Here is a 13,003-nt window from a genome sequence, read left to right on the forward strand (position 1 = left end):
GGATAAAGAGCGAGGAAGAAATGGCAGGCAGCGAGACAGAATGTTTCAGAGGGAGAATCCCACTAATGATCAACAGATGTAGGAGACATCACACACGCTCGGCCCAGTTTTATACTGACAACAATCAGAAACACACACAGACACACACAGGGGAAAGTTATTCAACAAGTATAACTCCTGTGCTGCCGACTTGCCCTTAATCGTACTATTAGCAAGCTACAAGGCTACTTTTAACTAACTAGCAGCATGTGTAGTACAACTGCTTTAATGATTTGAAAGGAGTAAACAAATCATAGAAAGATGTTTTTTTACACAATGTTGTTTGCTTCAGTTACTACACTGTTTTTGTTCCCCTTTATTGTCAAAGCTGTATCGAGTAACTATTTTCAGAAACAAGTGAAAGTTTTATCAAAGCAAGTGTTATCTTGCAAATACTGCTTCAAATTGATATATCAATATTTCTCAAACTAATAATAGATCAATTGACTACTTGTAACTTGAACTTGTGAACTCGTCTTGACAAATCCAGAAAGACACGCTGCAGTTACCCTATGCTCTACAGAGGGTTATGGTGCTTTCAGCTTGATTTAGTGTTCTACGACTTTGCTATTTTTTTCTGTCATTGCTTTTATGAGCATTGTTTCAGGCACAGCGGCAGATTTTTTTTAAGCTAAATGATAAAAAATATCATATGCTTTATGTCATTCTCACAACCGCAAAGAGAGGAATAGCTAGGAAACATAGTGGTCATTTATCAGCAAAAGAGCCCAGTATTCACCCCATAATGTTTTAATTATGCAGCCCCAAATGGTTTCAGCATTTCTGTATATTCATTCATTAATGTGCCCCAAAGCCACTATTGGGAGATGCATCCCTACAATGTGTTTAATCAAGTACACACATACTTTTATACTTGCAAATGTCCCTCTTATAAAATCCATTATGTAACCATATCCTAAACTAACTTATTCTAAAAAAATAAAAACTGTCCAAAAGGTCCTCCAAAAGATACAAATGCCCACACCTACATATCTTCCTTACCACCTCTTCTTTATCTCTCATGTTTTCTATGCCAAAGCGTTTTCCTTCTTTTAGAGGACAAATATAATGTGATTCAGCCAACATAGCATTCATCTTCAAGTGATAACACATGTGGAGAAGCAGTACACAGTTGTCTGTTTTTTATTTATTATTGAAGCGGGTGTGCTGCGGTCGCAGTAGAGTCTGCAGACTTCTTCTTTAATGTGTTCAGGAGCAGTCACGTTAGCCAAGCTGGCTACAGCGTCTTGGCATCAATGGCCTTGAGGTTTCATTTACACAGATAGAGGGACCATGTGCCTATTTATCTGCCGTTTGAGGCACATCAGCACTGCTGGAAGACCTTGTGATTAATCACAGCCTTTGGTGAAAACCAGGTGTCCATCGGAGGGAGCGATGGCTGATGCATCCTTATATTACTGCAGGAATTATGGGGAAAACTGGAGTAAAGGGGAATCGGATTTAAAGGGAAACAACTGTTTAAGGGCTTTCATTGGATCTTTGAATTTTCTTTCTACAAATATATCCTGTGGATTATCCTGTAAAAATAGGGTCACTGCTTCTAGGAAGACATGTTTATTTAGAATTTTCTAATCATTATTCAATACGTATGCAAGAAGAGTTCAGTTTTTCACTCGTCTCACTCTTTGATACTTCCCATTTTGGCATTTAGTCTTCTGACCCCGACATGCTCAAAGGGTGTCATGTAAAGATAGATTTCATGCTTTTTGGTAACATTTTCACTGCTGTAGCTAAATGAAAAAAAGCCTTGTACACATTCAGATAGACAGTAAAGTAAATACTGCAAGGAGCTAATTATGGAAACAACTTCAAGTCAAAAGGACAAGTCTAATTAATCTTCTTTAAGATCTCAAAGCAAAGAGACAGTGTGTTTTGTGTGTGCCATGGATTGAACATGACCATGATCCATCTTCTTGTGGACAGTGAGTGTGTGCACTGTCTTCCAGGTTCAATGCGTCCCCTCCAAGATTGGATGTCCTGTACTTGTTGATTAGTTCTGGCTCCTGATTAGCAATGAACAACCCAGCAGCACAAATATTCTATGTTGCTCTAGCAATCTTTGCTTTTTTAGCCTAGTGGATAGACAAACACTCAAAAAACACAATAAAGGAAATATTCTTGGACCAATTTTCCATATTAAAACAGAAACATACAACTGATTACTTTGTCAAACTCATTAATATGAAAACAGGAAATTAGTGAAAGTTAATAGTTATAAAGACAAAGGCAGTTTGTCAACACAGACAAAGATTTGTAATGACTGTAAGACAATCTTTTTTTTTTATCGTTTAAGCACTCAGTAAGTAATAGGTTTCCACAAATGTCATATGTCCATTTCATGGAAGCTCACCAAATACCGATCCATAGGGCAGCTTTCTTTTCCTTATCCAGAGACGGTTGTCCAGTACACTCCAAAACTGTGTGTATTAATTAAGATTTGGGCAATCCCCAAAGGTGCATGTTGGATGCACGTGTGGTAAAGAACTTTTATTTTCTTTATCTTAAAATAAAGTGACATCAGCTGCACATTTAAACAAAGTCTGGCCCTTTCTCTTTTTTCCTCTTATTTTTGTCTCCTTCAACCTCCCCTCTGTACTTTTATCCCTTCCTCCTTACGTCCAGGTTTAAATGCTTCGCAGAGTTTAAACAGCTTTGTTTTTTCCCCTTTGACACGTTGGCTCTAAAAAGAGGGGAGGAGTGGAAGGACGGGAGGAAAGTAGGGGTGGAAGGAGAAGAACAGCTGAGCCAAAACAGAGGGACATGACAGTTTGTTTGGTCAGGACAGCCTATTACTTTGAACACTCTAATCTTCCTTTACTTGGCCGACTACCTGTAACCTCAATTAGGGAGGCTGGATGGAGGGAGCCTGGAGAGGGAGGCTGTGGTTTGGAAATGATTTCATTATATCTGTGGACTGACTTGTATATTTGAACCAAATTTAGCACCATAAATAGAATAACTACCAGGTTTTCTTCAAATAGGCACAGCATAACATTTCCATAAATGCCCGCCTTAAAATAAACACATCAACTAAAAAAAGCAGCATTTATAGGTCAAAACCGGTCAAAACACAGCCAATGTTTGACTTCTTTATAAGCAGGAGAAAACAAAGGTTTAGAATTTCCAGATTGCCTTGATAATCTCTCCCATCTGCCAGATGTTTCTGGACATCTTGAGTGCATGCCGAAAACATTGTTCTATCTTTAGCTGAGGTTGGCATCAGATGAAAAGTTGTTGCATAATTCCTTAAGAATCATAGAATCCAGTTTCAATGGATTAAGAAATGTTTAGTGTGTTTGTTCCTTTTCATTTCAGGGCAATGTTAATAACAGCTATACCTCTATGATAAGGAGGTGATTTCCTATGTTTCCCTGGCAACCCAAAATCACAACCTTTGTCATTTACTGTGTGTTTGCTCTGCTTTGTTTCTGGAATGTGTTCGGGGTTGAATGTTCTTTGATTGCATTGCCATTGAGCTTAGTGCTGCTGTTAAAACGTCTTTGTTCTCCAATTTGTACAAGTTCTTTGAACTTTATAAGCATTTCAATCTTGCAGTAAGTTATCCCATGTTCCTGTAAAAAGTAGTTATTTGTCCCAGACAGTACAGGTCAACATAACATGAGCAGATGTGAAATTGCATCTGTTCCTAGGAAGCACAATTGAACATGCACAAGTTAAAGGTACTTAACTTACTTTATCAGGTAGTCATGGGAGCATACTTTCTAACAAAACAGCAAGGCGCATTTATTTAATAATACAATGTTGGTCTTGTGGAGTCAATAAATCTATTGTTGGTGATCCTGCTCAAAGGATGTATACCGAACTGTATTTTGCCACCTTAGCATGGTCAACTTGCAATTAGTGGATTACCTAATGGAATAAAGTAAATGTAAACCAAAGGAAGTTCTAGATGTAAAGTCTGTGTCCACGAAACATAACTGTGAGTTTGCGAATGGGAAGCAAAGTGAGGGATCAAGTTATTGTCAATGCATTGGTGACACCTTCACACCTTGTAGGTAGCTTTGAGATGTAGTGCTGAAGTGAAATACAGGTGCATGTGTCATGGACATATTGATGCCTCTCTGTAGCATTCACCAGGACAACAGCAAAGTTAGCAGTGCTGAGAGTTGCAGTCCAGAAGGAAGTGGAGATTTTAAATTGGAACAAGAAAGGGACAAAGGTCTGCATCAAAGTCAAAGTTAAGAAAGATGGTGGGAGGAATGTGTGTGGGCTCTGTGGTTTTCTTTGTACCCTGTTCTCTCGTGCCCTCTCCTCATAATTTAATCCTTTAAAGTTTTATGTTTATGAGATTTCCTGTAGCACTTATTTATCATCATTCAGTTCTTTGCCTCAACGTTTGGTAATAAGAAATGTATGGGTGGCTTCAGTGGGAAATTACTTTTTTAAATTGACAGGCTCTTAAACGTATTGTACGTAGATGCTGTACATAAGGAGATGAAACCCCATGTGCAGCAGTCCTGAAACTTCATCATATCCATAAGCATCTTATTTTCCACTCACCCACCCCCGTTTTTATTTCTAACTGTCTTCAATTACTAGGCTGGGGTGGGGATCTCTTGCCCGCCAGACAGAGACGGCACTCAGAGCACCTGAGAGATAGGTGCACATGTTTGAAATCGTGCATGTGTCTGTGTGTCTGTGTGTCTGTGTGTATGTGTGTATTTGTGTCTGTGTGCCTGTGTGTGTCTGTGTGCCTGTGTGTCTGTGTGTCTGTGTGTCTGTGTGCCTGTGTGTCTGTGTGTGTCTGTGTGTCTGTGTGTCTGTGTGTCTGTGTGTCTGTGTGCCTGTGTATGTGTGTGTCTGTGTGTCTGTGTGACTGTGTGTATGTGTATCTGTGTGTCTGTGTGTCTGTGTGTGCGAGAGTGAAGTGTTTGTGTGGCAGCGGCTGTTTTGACAACCTAAATCTAAAAGTGAAATCACAATTATGGCAAAGCTCAAAGTACTTCAACCACTTCTGTAATCTGCTGTAGAAGTTATGATCACAGGATGTGTGTGTGTGTGTGTGTGTGTGTGTGTGTGTGTGTGTCTGGCAGAGCAAAGTGGGCATTTGCATTTTTTGCATTCCTCACTTTGGGAAAGTGATTGTAAGTGAAGGTTGACATGGTCTGTGAATGTTTACTTGCCGATAGCGTGTTGTGTTCAAAGAAGCCAAAATAGGTAGTAATTTCTTCTCACCAGTGTGAAAAATCTCCGAAGCTTTTGTTTTGACACTTTTTAAACTGAAAACACTTCTTATTTAAAGATGGTGTATTGGGAGTTGAAAGAGGTCTGATTTTCAAGTCTTTTTTTTCCCTTTATGTCAAAAAAAAGAGCATGTAAAATATTGCATACTAGCAAAATGCCCTGATTAGATAACAAAATTAAATAATAATTTAATAAATGCAGCTCAACTCGACTACACTAATACGTTATCTTTACCCTTATAAAATAGAAGTATGGACCCAGGAACAATCTCACCCCTTGGTTTTCAGGATGAAACTGAAGTTATGTGACCTTTTTGTGCTACCAACTGGGTTTTACTGTTTGATACTGCAATAATGTGAAAAGCCTTGACAAACGTGTGTGAAGCTGAAGCAGTAGAATGATAGATTTGCCTTTTTTCCTTTGGCAATAGCACAGAGCTTTATTAAACTAGCTATTTTGCCCCCTCTTCTTCATTCATTCAACACCTCCTGTGAAATTCAACCTGTTATATATTTTTATTCAGAAATCCTAATAGCCAAAAAACCATATCCGTACTTTTGGGGACCGTATCTGTACTTTTGGGGCTTGGAAAAAATATAATTATCCCCCACGAAATCTACACATTCAGCAATGGTCACACTTTTCAAGACAGGTTTAGTTTTTTTACTTTTGAAGATGAATTTAGGGTGGCACTGTTCCATGAGTAAAACAATAAAGGGTTCTGCCCACTGATTTGGATCTGCTATAAAATGTAATTGGTTGACGCATGCTTCACCCAGGTTTATGAACATTTGGTAAGGAGGTTTTAAGAGATCCTGCTGACAAACAGACTCACAAAAACGGTACTCAACAAACTAACTTAAAAACACAAAAAACACTTGGGGAAGGTACTAATAAATGTTTCAAATCAAAACATAACACACACTGTTCTTACACAGGAGCAGGTAGTGTAAGACAGGCTGTGTGTGTGTGTGTGTGTGTGTGTGTTGCAATATAATTACCTGTGTGTCAGAAACACTAATGTTCTCATGAAATCTGCTCATTGCTGAGCTTGTGTTATATTTTCCCTGAGGGTGCGCTCGCAGATTTACATATAACTACTAAATCTAGTGTCTCAACAGCTCCTTGGGAAGTGTGTGTGTGTGTGTGTGTGTGTGTGTGTGTGTGTGTGTGTGATTAATCCTTGATGGTGCTGAGAGCAGCCTGTCTGGTTGGATCAGTGCCCATCAGGATCAGGAATCATTTATTCGGGTCTGCTCACTGCTATCATGTCAGAGACCTTAATGGGGCAGCACAGCAGTGTGTGTGCGTGTTCCATTACATACACCTTATCTGCCTACTTTTAAGCAAGAAATTACTTTTAAATCCAAACGTTTTAACGACAGTTTGGATTTTAAGTCTTTAAAATCAAAGAATAAAAATATCTGTCAGTTTATATTACTCGTTTTAGATCCTTAAATCCGCACTTTCCCTGTTGTATATAGTACAGCATTACTCTCAGTAAGCACATTTCAAATTCAAATGATCCTAGTCTCAACATCAAATTGGCTGCTCATACAGTATGAGCTTTGGATGACTTTGTCTGCCATAGCAGCATGCTGCTTTGTAATTGAGGAAGGTTGGAAATGTCAGTGGAAACAATGGACCAGCTTGCAGGCGTTGTTTTTCTAAATAATGAAAAACTAATCAGAAAGACACAAAAAATAGAAATACAAACCATTTCTTAGGTTTAATCTGGCCGGGAAGCGAAAATAAACGTTCAGTAAACAAGTCAGCCTTCCTCCATGTTTCTGGAGAGTGAAAATACCAACCATGTTTGCTGTCTTCAAAACCCTTTTATACCATGTCTGCAAGCTGCTGCCTGTAGCCAATCAGGGAGCAGCTCTGGAGTAATCCCACTTTGACCCAGGTGGCATCAATCTCCCATAATTCAGAGCTAATTGGTAATCAATTGCACTTTGACAAAATCATGTGCCCTCTCAAGGGGTAAAACACACATGCTGATAGTAAACTCAATAACAAGTAAACCTTCTTTTATTTAGAACTGACCGACATTACAGCAGGGAAATTAAAACATACATATCACAAAGGGGAAGGGTACTCCTTCTTAAAGGGGCAGGTCGTTCAGGAAGGTCCCTCTTTACAAATAATCGGTTTCAGCCAAAAGACTATAGGCACAAGTAAACAAGAATTTCTCAAATATCACAAGTTCACATGCATAATATTAAATGAGGGAGAGGAACATTCCTCCTGGCATACATCAACACAAATACATTTCATTTTCTAAATAGAGAAATAGGCTTTACAGAAAGGTTATACATGTAATATATTTTGTTTTAAATATATTTGATTGATAAAGCTAACATTTAAAGCAGAGCAAGTAGCTCAGTAACTACATATGTTAAATATGTACAAGTAAGAATCAAAGAGTCATGGTTAATTTTGAGAAGCTTGCCATGCTCTATATTTTAAAAGCTTTTAGGTGATTCTACGTGTGTCCCTTAAAGTGTTAAGGGAATACGTTTAAACCTGTTGTATGAAACAAAAAGAAGAACATGGCTAATTTAGTGGCATGCAGGAACTGATGCGTGTGTGGGCCTCTAAAATCTTTAGATTTGAGTGTGCTGTCTGTGTGCGGGCTGAAGTTTGAAGCTTCTGTTTTTTAGTAGGTGATTTCCCAGTTTTATGTCTTTCATCCATCCTCACTGTGATCTGTCCTAAGTTTTTCTCAGAAATAGCAGCAGTGTTACAGCCCAGGTTTGATTAAAGTGAAGCTCAGAATTACAGGGCCCTCACTCAGCTTCTGGCTCGAAACCAGCATCTGCTTTTATACTCTTAATCTCATATTCCTTATCACATATATTCCATATTTGATTAAAAATAATAATAATAATAATAATAATGAAAAGAGATTGATTTAGGCTTGTCAGTGTACTTTTCTCTAAATAAATATATGACTGGAGTTTAATTAAGGCCTACTTTAGTAACTTCAAATGTTTTGCTTACATCATACAGGCCTTCATTATCTGCTGATCAGTCAGCTAGATATAATGGTGGTGGGAACTGGTGGAGCAATGTGCATTCCACTGAGAAACACTGGTTCATTGCAAGTGTGTGTGTGTGTGTGTGTGTGTGTGTGTGTGTGTGTGTGTGTGTGTGTGTGTGTGTGTGTGTGTGTGTGTGTGAGTGTGTGTGAAAGAAACAAAGCCAAGGTAATGCAAGGTGCTGTAATCCACTTGGTGACCTTCAGAACCTGCTCTGAGGTGTGTATGTTTGTGAAATGTGTCACTGAAGCTTATGCTTGAAGGTGGTCTCATACCCGCTGACCCTCAGAGCCAGATGATGTGGCGTGCCTGTGAGAGTGTGTGAGTGTGTGTCCCAACGTTGAGCCCCATGGCACCGCAGTCAGTCCCCCGACCCACCCACACATGCTGCCCTCCTGACCACCTCCCCCGCCCCTTCATCCTCCATCCTTTCAGTTGGGTGTGATCACATCAAAGTAAAACAGGGAGGATTACAGGTTCCTTAGCCTCCAGGGTTCCCAAGCTCTCTCTCTCAAACTGTAACACCCTCTCTCTCCTTCTGGTTCCTGCCACTCTCCACTGGGGCCCCTCTAATCCCTGTGGTGTCAGGGGTCAGGGCACCGTGTCATAGACGACCCTTCAGGACACATATAGTACAGCTGGATATGGATTGCTAGTTAGCTAAGCTTGAACATGGAGACTTGACAAGACTAAAGGACTCGTTGATGTTTCAATGTCTCCTTTTTTTCCCTCTTTGTTGATGTCTTTTGTTCAATTTTCCTTTATGTATTTAGTTTGTTTGTGTCTGCTCTTCCTCTTTCTTTTTCCACTTTGCACTTTTGTTTGATTTCTGTCCTGCAACCAAAGCAGCATTTCAATGTTCAACTTGTCCTCATCCAACGGATCCTAAGATATGTTAGTGCGGAACCTATTTTGGCAACAAAAGTTCTTGGTTAGGTCTAGAAGAAGTTTGTTGTTTGGGTTCAAATAAGTACTTTTGGTAAGTAATTTACGTATGATACAGTTAAATATAATTTATGTAACAAAAGTACATACAACTAGTAAACACTTACTTTATGGTTCACAGGAGACATAGTAAATAATGGTCTTTAAGTTGAAAGTCCTGTTCTTGTTTGATCTGTCCATCCACCCCAGCCTCCTCATTTCGCAAGTTGTTTGCTCTTTATGGCATCTAAATGTCATGAATCACGAGTACATTATATAGGATATTTAGTGCATTGCTTTTTAAGGAATAAGTATGAAAAGTGAATGAGAACTACCTGAATTGTTTCTGCTACTTCACCATAGAGCCCCGAAAGAACACAACAGAAGACACAAGAGATCCCCTTCTCTTGGAGCTATGTATAGACGAGTTGACCTCACACGTGCACAAACACACAAGTGCAATTAGATTAGCATGTGGTTACAGCTGGTAGAGTTAGCTCCATTGTTGCAATGATGCTATTGATCCACTTAAAATGGTATTTGTTTTATGTTGGGTCAGTGTGTAACACCCACAGAGCTCTCATATCACATAGGGGCAGAGAAAAGTTCTTGGTTGTCTCAATGGAATTTCATGCCGCTAATTTTATAGACGTGGCATCTAGGCCTGGATATTTCCGCATCTGTTGAGCAAATGTTTATAATGCAACACTTGTAATGTTGGCAGGTGTTACTTCACTGGAACGTCACACTTGTTTAACTGCTATTGTTGGCCCGCTGTAACTACATGCTGTTTGAATCTTTTGTTCCTCCCTTGGTTATGAAGAATCTGCCCGGCATTGCACCTGTTCTCTGGGATTCCTCGTTGAGGTGTAGCAACAATGTAGTTGGCATCTGTGGATTTATGTCAGCTATTCATCTCTACTGGTCTAACTGAGTTTATCACAAATTTTTAATTGGAAGCATGCAGTCTTTAACAGAGAAAGTTTGGCCCTGAAGGAGGGACATCACTTCTTAGCATGCAGTGAACACCGAAAAAGTGGTGTATGTTGCCTCCTTAAAGGGTTTCTCAACAACATCCTGATTCATAATACACGTTTAGAGGAAAGGATGTAGTATTACAACTGAAAAGTCTGCTTTGGTCTATGAGTCAAACAAACACAGGAATTCCTTCAAGATGATCCGCGCTTGTGTCCAGTTTGAAATGAACAGTTTAACCTAAATGTAACCTTTTCACATGGTTAACCATATGTTAAAACATTATACTTGAACTTTTCACAAGATTAGCCACCCACAAAGCTTCTATGCCAAAAAACTATGCATACAGCTTTTTCTGCTCCATTACAGTAAGCCCTGAGGCTTCTGCTGCAAATTATGACCATTAAAAATCAATTGACTTTGTCAAAAGCCATGTTCCAGTGCCTATCCCAAAATGATGGTTACTTGACTGTATGAGGGTAGAACATGGGATGACACAATGGCAAATACTCTGTAGCCCAGCCTACTCATCGTTCATCCAATGACAGCCAAACATTTGCTGTCTCCGCTTCAGAAAGAGGTAGCAACTAAAATTGAACACAGTAACAGTTGTGCACTCCTACGCATTACAATAGGGACACAAGCTTGAGGCTGGAAAACTCAACTTCCGCACCAGAACACATCTTGAGATGTTGAAGTTACTATTCGAAGCCAATATTTACCTCATAGATTCCCTTCCAACAGTAACACTCTGTTTCCAGCACTGTTAATAGGTCCAGTTTTCTAAGTCAATATGGTATCATTAACTTCAATGAAGCATGGCCTCCTAACACTGAAACACTTGTATTTTCCTTTTATTCTGGGTGTTTTATTCAAGGTTGCCTTCAGATATGATGAATTGCTACATTAATATTAGTATAATAAGCCCTAGCAGTTGGAACACCTAATTGTAAATACATGATAGACCTACTCTGGATTGGAAAAAAAGATTCCAGTCTGACCGAATATTTCTAATTTGTAACAGAAGTAGAAGGGAATTGAGATTGTTGGCAGCTGCCGTTGTGCAGCTACGCTCAGGTTGGTGTAGCTGCTGAGTAGATAATAACAGTTCTCCTGGAAAAAACGTTGCATATCGTCTTGAACATTCATGCACTATAGAAGGAAGCATGTTTATATAATGAACATTTCAAGTGTTTTTTTGCAGGACTGTTGTAATCCAGCATGATCTTGAAGTTGTGTTTCGGTGGTGCTGGTGTGTGACGTTGTTGTACATTATACCTATTAAGCATCATATAACATGTGGTTAAGTTAATCATCTTATGAGACCATCATTCTTGGGTTTTATTTACATCATGTACCAGTTCAAGACGTGACTTCTACATTTACTCAAAATACACTCAATGACCTTATCACATGTTTCTTGAAGAACTCACATAAATACTACAGTTGAAATACTAAGTCATAAGTACAGAAATTAGTTTTGGCATGTGAGCATTCCTGCATGTTAATCACATGACAAAAGAATGACTTCATGAAAACATTGAACTCTGATCATTGAAATAAACCCAACCCAATGGTTTGGTTTTAACAATAGGGGTATAGCATATACATCTAAATGTAGTCGACACTGTGATGTTAATATAACAATTATATATTTTTTCTCTAGCTTATCCACACACCAAGAGTGTTACAGCCTGACATCCCAGCTAGAAATCTTTGGTTCTAAAAACATTCTGAGAATGTTACAGTCATTGTTCTAGGAAGGTTTTCAGCGGGAAGTTTTTGTTTGGCTCCCAGAACATTCTTCTGAAAGGTAGGATAACGTTCTCTAAAAACATTCTTAAAATGTTTGGTGATAACATTGTTAGAACATTATGCCCTCCTATTCTTAAAACGTTTTCAGCGGGAAGTTCTTGTTTGGTTCCCAGAATTTTCTTCTAAAAGGTAGGATAACGCTCTCTAAAAACATTCTTAAAATGTTTGGTGATAACCTTCTTAAAATGTTTTTGAAAACATTGTTAGAACTTACTGTATGCCCTACTATTCTTAAAACATTTTCAGCAGAAGCTTTTATTTTGGTTCCCAGAATGTTCTTCTGAAAGGTAGGATAACGTTCTCTAAAAACATTCTTAAAATGTTTGGTGATAACCTTCTTAAAATGTTTTTGAAAACATTGTTAGAACATTATGCCCTACTGTTCTTAAAACGTTTTCGCCAGAAGCTTTTATTTTGGTTCCCAGAATGTTCTTCTGAAAGGTAGGATAACGTTCTCTAAAAACATTCTTAAAATGTTTTTGATAACATTGTTAGAACATTATGCCCTACTGTTCTTAAAACGTTTTCGCCAGAAGCTTTTATTTTGGTTCCCAGAATGTTCTTCTGAAAGGTAGGATAACGTTCTCTAAAAACATTCTTAAAATGTTTTTGATAACATTGTTAGAACATTATGCCCTCTTTTCTTAAAACATTTTCAGCTGCAAGTTCGATTTTTTATGTTGCCAGAATGTTATTATTTTAGAGAAGGATAACATGGTTTATGTTAAAGAAATTATGCAAAGGTTCTATGGTAACCATTTACTAAAATATGTTTACATTATTTGAACAAAGACATATTCCTGTAATTGTTCAACTCAAAATTCCTGGGTAAGTGGACTGACCACTGTGGTCATTAGGATGATTATGATAGTTTACTTAACTATTGGAATTTGACTATTAACACATGTAAAAGGATGACTCGGAATCAGCTGGTGAGCGTAACATTTGTTTATTAGAAAAGGGGAGCTGGGAGTGGAGGT

This window comes from Notothenia coriiceps, unplaced genomic scaffold (genome assembly GCF_000735185.1).
Source record: "Notothenia coriiceps isolate Sejong01 unplaced genomic scaffold, NC01 NC01_scaffold00032659, whole genome shotgun sequence".
In the NCBI taxonomy this organism is placed as follows: domain Eukaryota; kingdom Metazoa; phylum Chordata; class Actinopteri; order Perciformes; family Nototheniidae; genus Notothenia; species Notothenia coriiceps.